Source organism: Triticum aestivum, chromosome 2D (genome assembly GCF_018294505.1).
Source record: "Triticum aestivum cultivar Chinese Spring chromosome 2D, IWGSC CS RefSeq v2.1, whole genome shotgun sequence".
Classification (NCBI taxonomy): Eukaryota; Viridiplantae; Streptophyta; class Magnoliopsida; order Poales; family Poaceae; genus Triticum; species Triticum aestivum.
The window spans coordinates 2,724,949-2,731,997 of record NC_057799.1 but is presented as its reverse complement, the minus strand read 5'-3'; the positions used below and the strand labels follow the sequence as shown (position 1 = coordinate 2,731,997).

General features: G+C 41.7%; 1 long non-coding RNA gene across 1 annotated transcript; it reads left to right on the top strand.

The window, feature by feature from the left end:
- Positions 1–251: 251 nt before the first annotated feature.
- On the top strand, positions 252–1,444 carry LOC123048115 (uncharacterized). The gene is made up of 2 exons (XR_006423242.1): positions 252–339; positions 1,099–1,444. It is a non-coding gene; the product is annotated as an uncharacterized lncRNA (long non-coding RNA).
- The last annotated feature ends 5,605 nt before the right edge of the window (positions 1,445–7,049 follow it).

Sequence of the window (7,049 nt, the reverse complement as noted above, 5' to 3'; positions counted from 1 at the left end):
ACCGTGTGGCTGTGGGTGAGCTCAATTGGGAGGCGGTTGTTCTAAGGCACGACAGCGTCAATGCTTATGTGCTCTACACCGGCAAAATCGTAGTTTTCACCAGGCTGCTCCGCCGTCTCCATACCGACGCCGAGATCGCCGCTGTTCTTGGGCACGAGGTACGTAGCTCACATCATCTGTTCATCCAGAAGAGCATGCATACCAGTATTAAATTTTCTTTTGCACTACTACATATTGTATAGTTCGGACACGTTCTTGCAAAGCACACGTCAGAGATGATCGCAAACTTGATCGACACAAGTGGTTTCCGGCCCTCCTCACCGCCCCACTCCTACGAAGGTACGTAATTAATCGTTCATATCGTTTTTATATTTTTTGACAAAAAGTGAATTTTATTGGCTTAAAATAAAGTATCAAGACGATGCAAAACACCATGAGAACACACCCGACCTCTGCGATGCACATGACCAATACAAACCGACACAAAAACACACCACAACTAGCAAAGTCGTATAAAATGATATGTGTAGACGAGGAAAAAGAAAAAAGAAAACAAAGCAATCAGATCCGTAATGGCTTTGTATTAGAATAAGTAGACTTCCAAATGAACCCTAACTGCGGACAGGAACGTTTGGTTCCTTGGTGTATATGCACCTTATATGGAAAAATAAATTAGCAATTCAAAAAAAAGTCAAAAAATCTGAAAATATTTTAGAAATAAACATGACCTTCTATTATACTTGTGAGAAAAATTTCACAAAAATAAAATCACCCTTTGACTTCTTTTCGAAAAAGACAAAATTTCGGTCAAAATTGTATGAATGGTGACCTATAATAGCAAATGATTTTTGTCTTTTTGCCCTGAAGTAAATGTTGGTTTTTTTTTGTGAAAATTTATATACTAGTGCAGAACAAAGTCAAGTTTAATCTAAAAATATTTTTGAACTATTAAAAAAATTCCCCATATGGGGTGTATATATACAACCAGAAACCAAAGGGTATTCCCCCCTAACTGCGTCCTAATTAATTAACTGCATTGTACGTACTAAATTAACCATGGAAGTTAACTGATATTGATCATGTTAACTATATGTGTAGGCAGGAGATAGAAGCAGATTATATCGGAATGATGCTACTCGCCGCTGCTAGTTACGATCCACATGAAGCCCCTCGAGCCCTTGAGAAGGTCGGAAAGATGGAAAGAAAATCAACATTGGAGAAACTGCTCTCTTCCCTCTCTTATCCATCCTGCAAGAAAAGGTCGCGGCTGCTATCGCAACCTAGGGTCATGAGGAAGGCGATGACATTATACACACAAGTGAAAGGAAAGAACGATTGTCGAACCTGCTTCATGCCTTCGACTTACCGATGACTCCCAGGAGTGGCATCGCCGCCCATGCCCTAGGTAACTTTGATAGAAAAGATGTGAGTAGTGGTGTTTCAATCGAGTCAGTACTGACTTGTTTGTCGTGCGCTGAGCCTAGTCTATCACAGTTCTAACAATTCTATGTGCCCAAATTAATATAAACACCATTCTTTTAAAAAAGGTTAGTGTTGGCAAGATTATGATGATGTTTTCGCTTAACTTCTAGACTTCCAAACTCTACAACTAGGTTCGTATGCCCGTAAGTTGATGGCAGAAAGACACAATGCTTCTGGAAGATACCAAATGATGTAACGATAACGATAATATCGAAAATGATACACTTACGTACATCATATACTTAATCCTACGAAACTCTCTTTCACAATATATAACCAACCGTCCCCCCGATTTTCAGGGTGGGCCCCGTGGCAAACTAATGTTCAGTTAACTACTGCCACATCACTACATAAGGCTCCTATGCACGTAGCCGCATGAAGGTGTAGCAAAGCTCCCCATAAGATAGTGTGTATTATTTTTAAAAGTCTAACTTGTTGGTAAACTTTGACGAAGATTATAGAACAAATTATCAACATCTAGGATAACAAACCAATACAATTAGATTTACCATGAAATATGTTTCTATATGGTATATTTTTACAAAAGGAGGATATACCCCGGCCTCTGTTTCTGGGCGATGCACTCGATCATTTTATTAATTATTTATAAAGACCTTACAAAGTAATATATCTGGACGATGCATTCGATCATTTTAGTTGGAGATCTCAATTGAATGTGAGCTCTTTAAAATTAGGGGGCATTGTGTTATAGAGGATGTACGTGATAATGAGAAGAGAAAAGCATCGACCGCGCACGAGTTGAAGAAAAAACAAAAGGAAGGCATGCACGAGTGTACGTACCTTCCACTCCCAGCTCCCAACCCAAACCTTCTTGTCACCTGGTTGGTTGGTTGATATCCATCGCAACCAATAAAGATCCTACTACATCCGTCCCGATTCATTGGTCTCCGTTGTATTTCATCCCAAATTTTGATCATAGATTGAACTAATAAAATATTCATGCATGTCACAAAAAATTATATCATTAAAAACTATATTCAAATACAAATTCAACGGTGTAATTTTTGTTGACATGCATTGATATTTTTTTAGTTAAATCTTTGGTCAAAATTTGGCACAAACTACAAAGGGGACTTATAAACCAGGACGGGGTTAGTAATAACCAATACTAGTAATTACCAAGAAAAGTAATTACGTACCCATCCAGGTCAAACTGGCAAATTTAACCCCAGCTAGGTACTATAGTACTGTACATGGGAGATAGCCGACGCCGAGAAGCAGCAGCAGCAGATGGCGGTGGAGGCCCAGGAGATGAGCCGGTGGGACGCGATCTCCTTCTCCATCGGTGACCACCATGGCGACCACGACGACCTCAAGCTCGAAGTGTTCACGCTCTTCCTTGGCCTCGTCCCCATGCTGGCCAGCGCCTCGTCATCTGCCTCCTCATCATTATGCTTGCGGAGCCGAGGCTGAGCTGGTCAAAGTCTGCGGCAAGCTGCTGCTCTGGTGATGCATCCATTCCAATCTTTCCTTCTGAAGAGCACACTAGCTAGGTCATCCATCATCCATCTACTCGCAGGTGAGGCCTTTCATCACTTTACGACAGGTTTTCTTAATTAGTCATGTAGAAGTTTTTTTTGCTAATTTATATGCTTAAGTCATACTCCCCCCGTCCCATAATATAAGATCGTTTTACAATCTAAAACAGTTTGCAAAACAATTTTCGTCCCATAATATAAGATCGCTTTACAAGCTCAAACAGCTTGCAAAACAATCTTATATTATGGGACAGAGGGAGTAGTAATTAAGTTGATTGAAAATTTATTGGAGATGACTTCTATATACAGATAGTTTATCTGTAAACCCTTTTTACCCTTTTTTTTCCTTTTTGTTCAGGGGATAAACCCTTTTTTCAAAAGCGTAGTAAACAAAACACACAATTTGAAAAGAATGTTGTGCTTGTGGATAATGATTGCCACAATGGTTGTCGCACCGCCTCCACCGTCGACCTTTTTTTTGCGGGATAACAGAGAGTTTTATTCCAAGATTATAGAGCTACAGTGAAGAGGCAAGAGTTCCTCGATACATGGGGGTCCTCTGTGTAGCCACACAACTGTGGTACACTCAGTATGGCTGTACCTTGCCAACAAATCTGCTACTCTATTTGGCCACAATGAATTTTCTCGGGAATAAACTCTCTATCTACCAGTAAAACCTTGATCTCCGAAGCAAAGTATCCAAACGCGGAGCGGTCCAGTGAATCTTGAGATAATATGGATAGAGCTGCTAACGAATCCAATTGGACAATTATAGGGAGGTCCGTATGCTGTAAAGCAAGGGCCATCCCCTGCATCAGGGCATCTATTTCTGCTTTGAGAGCGTCTGTGCAGTGGAACAAGAATATTTAAGTTGCAAAAATGACACTCCCGTCATGACTTCGAAGTATCATACCTACAGCCGCCGTGCCATCAAGCACCGAGAAGGAACCATCAACTGGCAAAGTTGTTTTGTTGATGGTAGTGCTGGCCAAGACAGTGTAGGTCTAGCAGGCCTTGGCGTCGGTGTTTCCACGTCAAAAACCAAAGGCATTTTTCCCCGAAAAATCTCCTCAGACGAGTAGTTCTTAGCATTGTACAGGGACTGCTAGTAGCTTTGTAAAATCTCTGCAGAAATCTCTATCGGGACGACTTCCTTCCCATGGGAAGTATAATTCCTAATTTGCCAAATTCTCCATATGAAAAGAATTACCATACTATGGCCAATTTCTGAACAAGCCGCAAGGGCTAGCAGGAGCCAATCCGAACCTGTATCACCTAGCTTTTTTTCGGCGGCAGTGGCCAAAGCTTTCTCATATGTTCCCATAGTAACAGTGGATGGTTGCATGTGACTAATGCAGAGGCCGGGAGGAATCATGTTTTTACTAAAAAAAAACTAGTTGGTATCCCGCATGTTGTTGTGGGAATCGATTGCAATATGTTCAATGAGATTTGCTTGCATGAAACAAGCATGTTCGGACTAATAGTATAAGAACTAAGATTTAAATACATATTATATATTGTATTTGAAAAATATTATTGAATATAATATGTATAATATAGTGGGAGAAAAAAATCTCATGCATGTTGAGTGCCTTTTGTTAGGTGGCATGTGGGGTGAGATGCGATGTTAGGTGGCATGCTGTGATGGGTCTATGATGATGTGACACATATGATGAAATGGCATGTATATATGTTGAGATAAATAGAAGTAGTGAAGATGAATTATTTAGGTATATAGAATGTGTACATCGGAGCATTAGTGTGGGTCGCTATGTGCAATACTAGATTGTGTAATCCGTTTGCGTCTGGTGTCTAGGAAAAACCCACCTACATCTGGGATGAGGGAAATTTTAGTTACGTAACTAATTCAAATGGTACTGCCCAAAATGAATATATGCAAACAAATTTATTTGTCTAGATAAACTAACATTGACCCATTCTATGCACATTTGTATCATAATACAATGCATATTTATGTTTCTGAAAGTGCAATCTCATTATACATCTGTATCTTAATACAATGCAGATTTATGTTTCTGAAAGTGCAATCTCATTATACATTTGTATCCCTAAAGTAGTACACATTCTCAACAGAGAGAAAATGCAACAAGACACCACTTCAGGGTTTGCTATAATGCGGAACCAAATCTCTAGGTTTTTTTAGTTTTTTTTAACACAGTACAGATGCAGACGCTTATACATACACACGTACACTCACCCATATGAATACATGCACACACACCACACCCCTATGAGCATCTCCGAGAGACTGAGCCGACACTTTAATTTGAGATGACAAAGTCGGTCGACGGACACGTCTCCTCCAACTGAAGGCACATAGCCAGAAAACCTGAAATAAATCCGAAAAAAGTGACCACCAATGCCAAGTCTAGGACTTGAACTTTTGTGATTGGTTTCACCACAAGGAATATAACCATCGGAGCTACACTCAGTTCGCGATTTTTATAGTTGACACACAAAATTCTAGCGGTAAGCACTAACAAAAGAAAAGTGAAAATTAGACCTGTCCCACTACCAGATCCAATATTCCATGGTTGCCACTACTTTTTTTTTAAATCGTTGTTCTGCCACTAAGGGCATGGCCAACGCTCCATGCTGGAGTGCTGCCCTGCAGTCACGTCGGATGAAAAGAGGAGAGAGAGACAAAGAGTGTTGTTTGCAGAGCCAAACGGTCTCTTGTAGAGGAGGCTGGTGCTTCAACCAAAAAGGAGAAAAAAAACAGGAGGCAAGAGGCCAAATCATAGGCAAAGAGTAGCACATAACAACGGACAAGTGCAGCCATGGATTTAGAGGGAAATTAAGATGACAAGAGAGAGAATATTGGAGGGTCCCGTGCCCTTTAGGCCTCGTTTGGTTTGTAGGAATCTTGTACGAATTTCATAGGATAGGATTTTTGAAGAAAAAATTCCCATGGAACCCTTTGGTTTATAGGAATGCATTCCTATTCCTATATAGTATAGGAATCAATCCTTCACATTTCAAAGGATAAAAAACATTAGCCTAGACTCAATGGAAAAATTCCTATCGTATGCATCAAATGACATGCCTTTCTCTATGATTTTTCTATTCCTACGATATTTCTATCCTATGAACCAAAGGAGGCCTTAGCCTCTACAACCATGTGGGTCCTGTGCTCTGTCTGGCCCACGCTCCTGCCCAGGCGAATCATGCGCCTTCCACTGCTTTCATGCAGCTGCAGTGCCAACTTTGGCTGACCTCCCCGCCTATTTGCCCCCTCCTAGCAAAGCCAGATGATCTTGCTGATACCTCCTCCCCTCATAATGAGATCGCCACTTCTCTTTTTTCTGGCACCCCGCTTCTTCACGCCGCATGCTATTCTCTCCCATCGGCCATTGCTCACTATGACTGCGGGTGTCTGAACCCCCCCCCCCCCCCCCCCCCCCCCATCGCCTGTGCTGCTGCCGCTGTTCCCCGCCAGAGGGTGCCACTCGCGGGTATATAAACCACACATCATCCTGTCGTCGCCGCCACCACACTCACCTATCTTCCTCAGGGTGCATCTCGCCTCCGCTATGTCGCAAGGGGGGCGGGGTAAATTAACAAGATGCATAGCTTGTTAAGGCTCGGTTCATTAAGCTTCTTCCGCTTAGCGAGCAAAAATCTTTAGAGCTCTCATGAATACTTGTCAACAGGCATTGCCCCCTTTTGCTTCAGCTATGGTGTGTTTTTTATGAAGGAAGAAAGTGACCACATCAGGAGGTACACTATCTATTGTCTTCTATGGGCTAGGTTGGGTCGATCGAATGGAATAGACGGATTGATATGCCAAATAAATGTTACCACTTAACATAAAATACTTGTGCTGTGTCGTATTAACCACCGGTGGGTACTGGGAGAGCGTGTGGCGGTGGTCCGAGAAGGTAAAAATGGAGTTACCCTAATCTAATTTTCAGGGAACTTGACTTGCACATAACATAATGGAGTACCTTATTCACCGGAACAACTCAACGATCGACAACGGCACACCACCCTACCACACATACGTACGTGCCAGCAAACAGCAGCAAGAATTCAGTTCATAGTTAC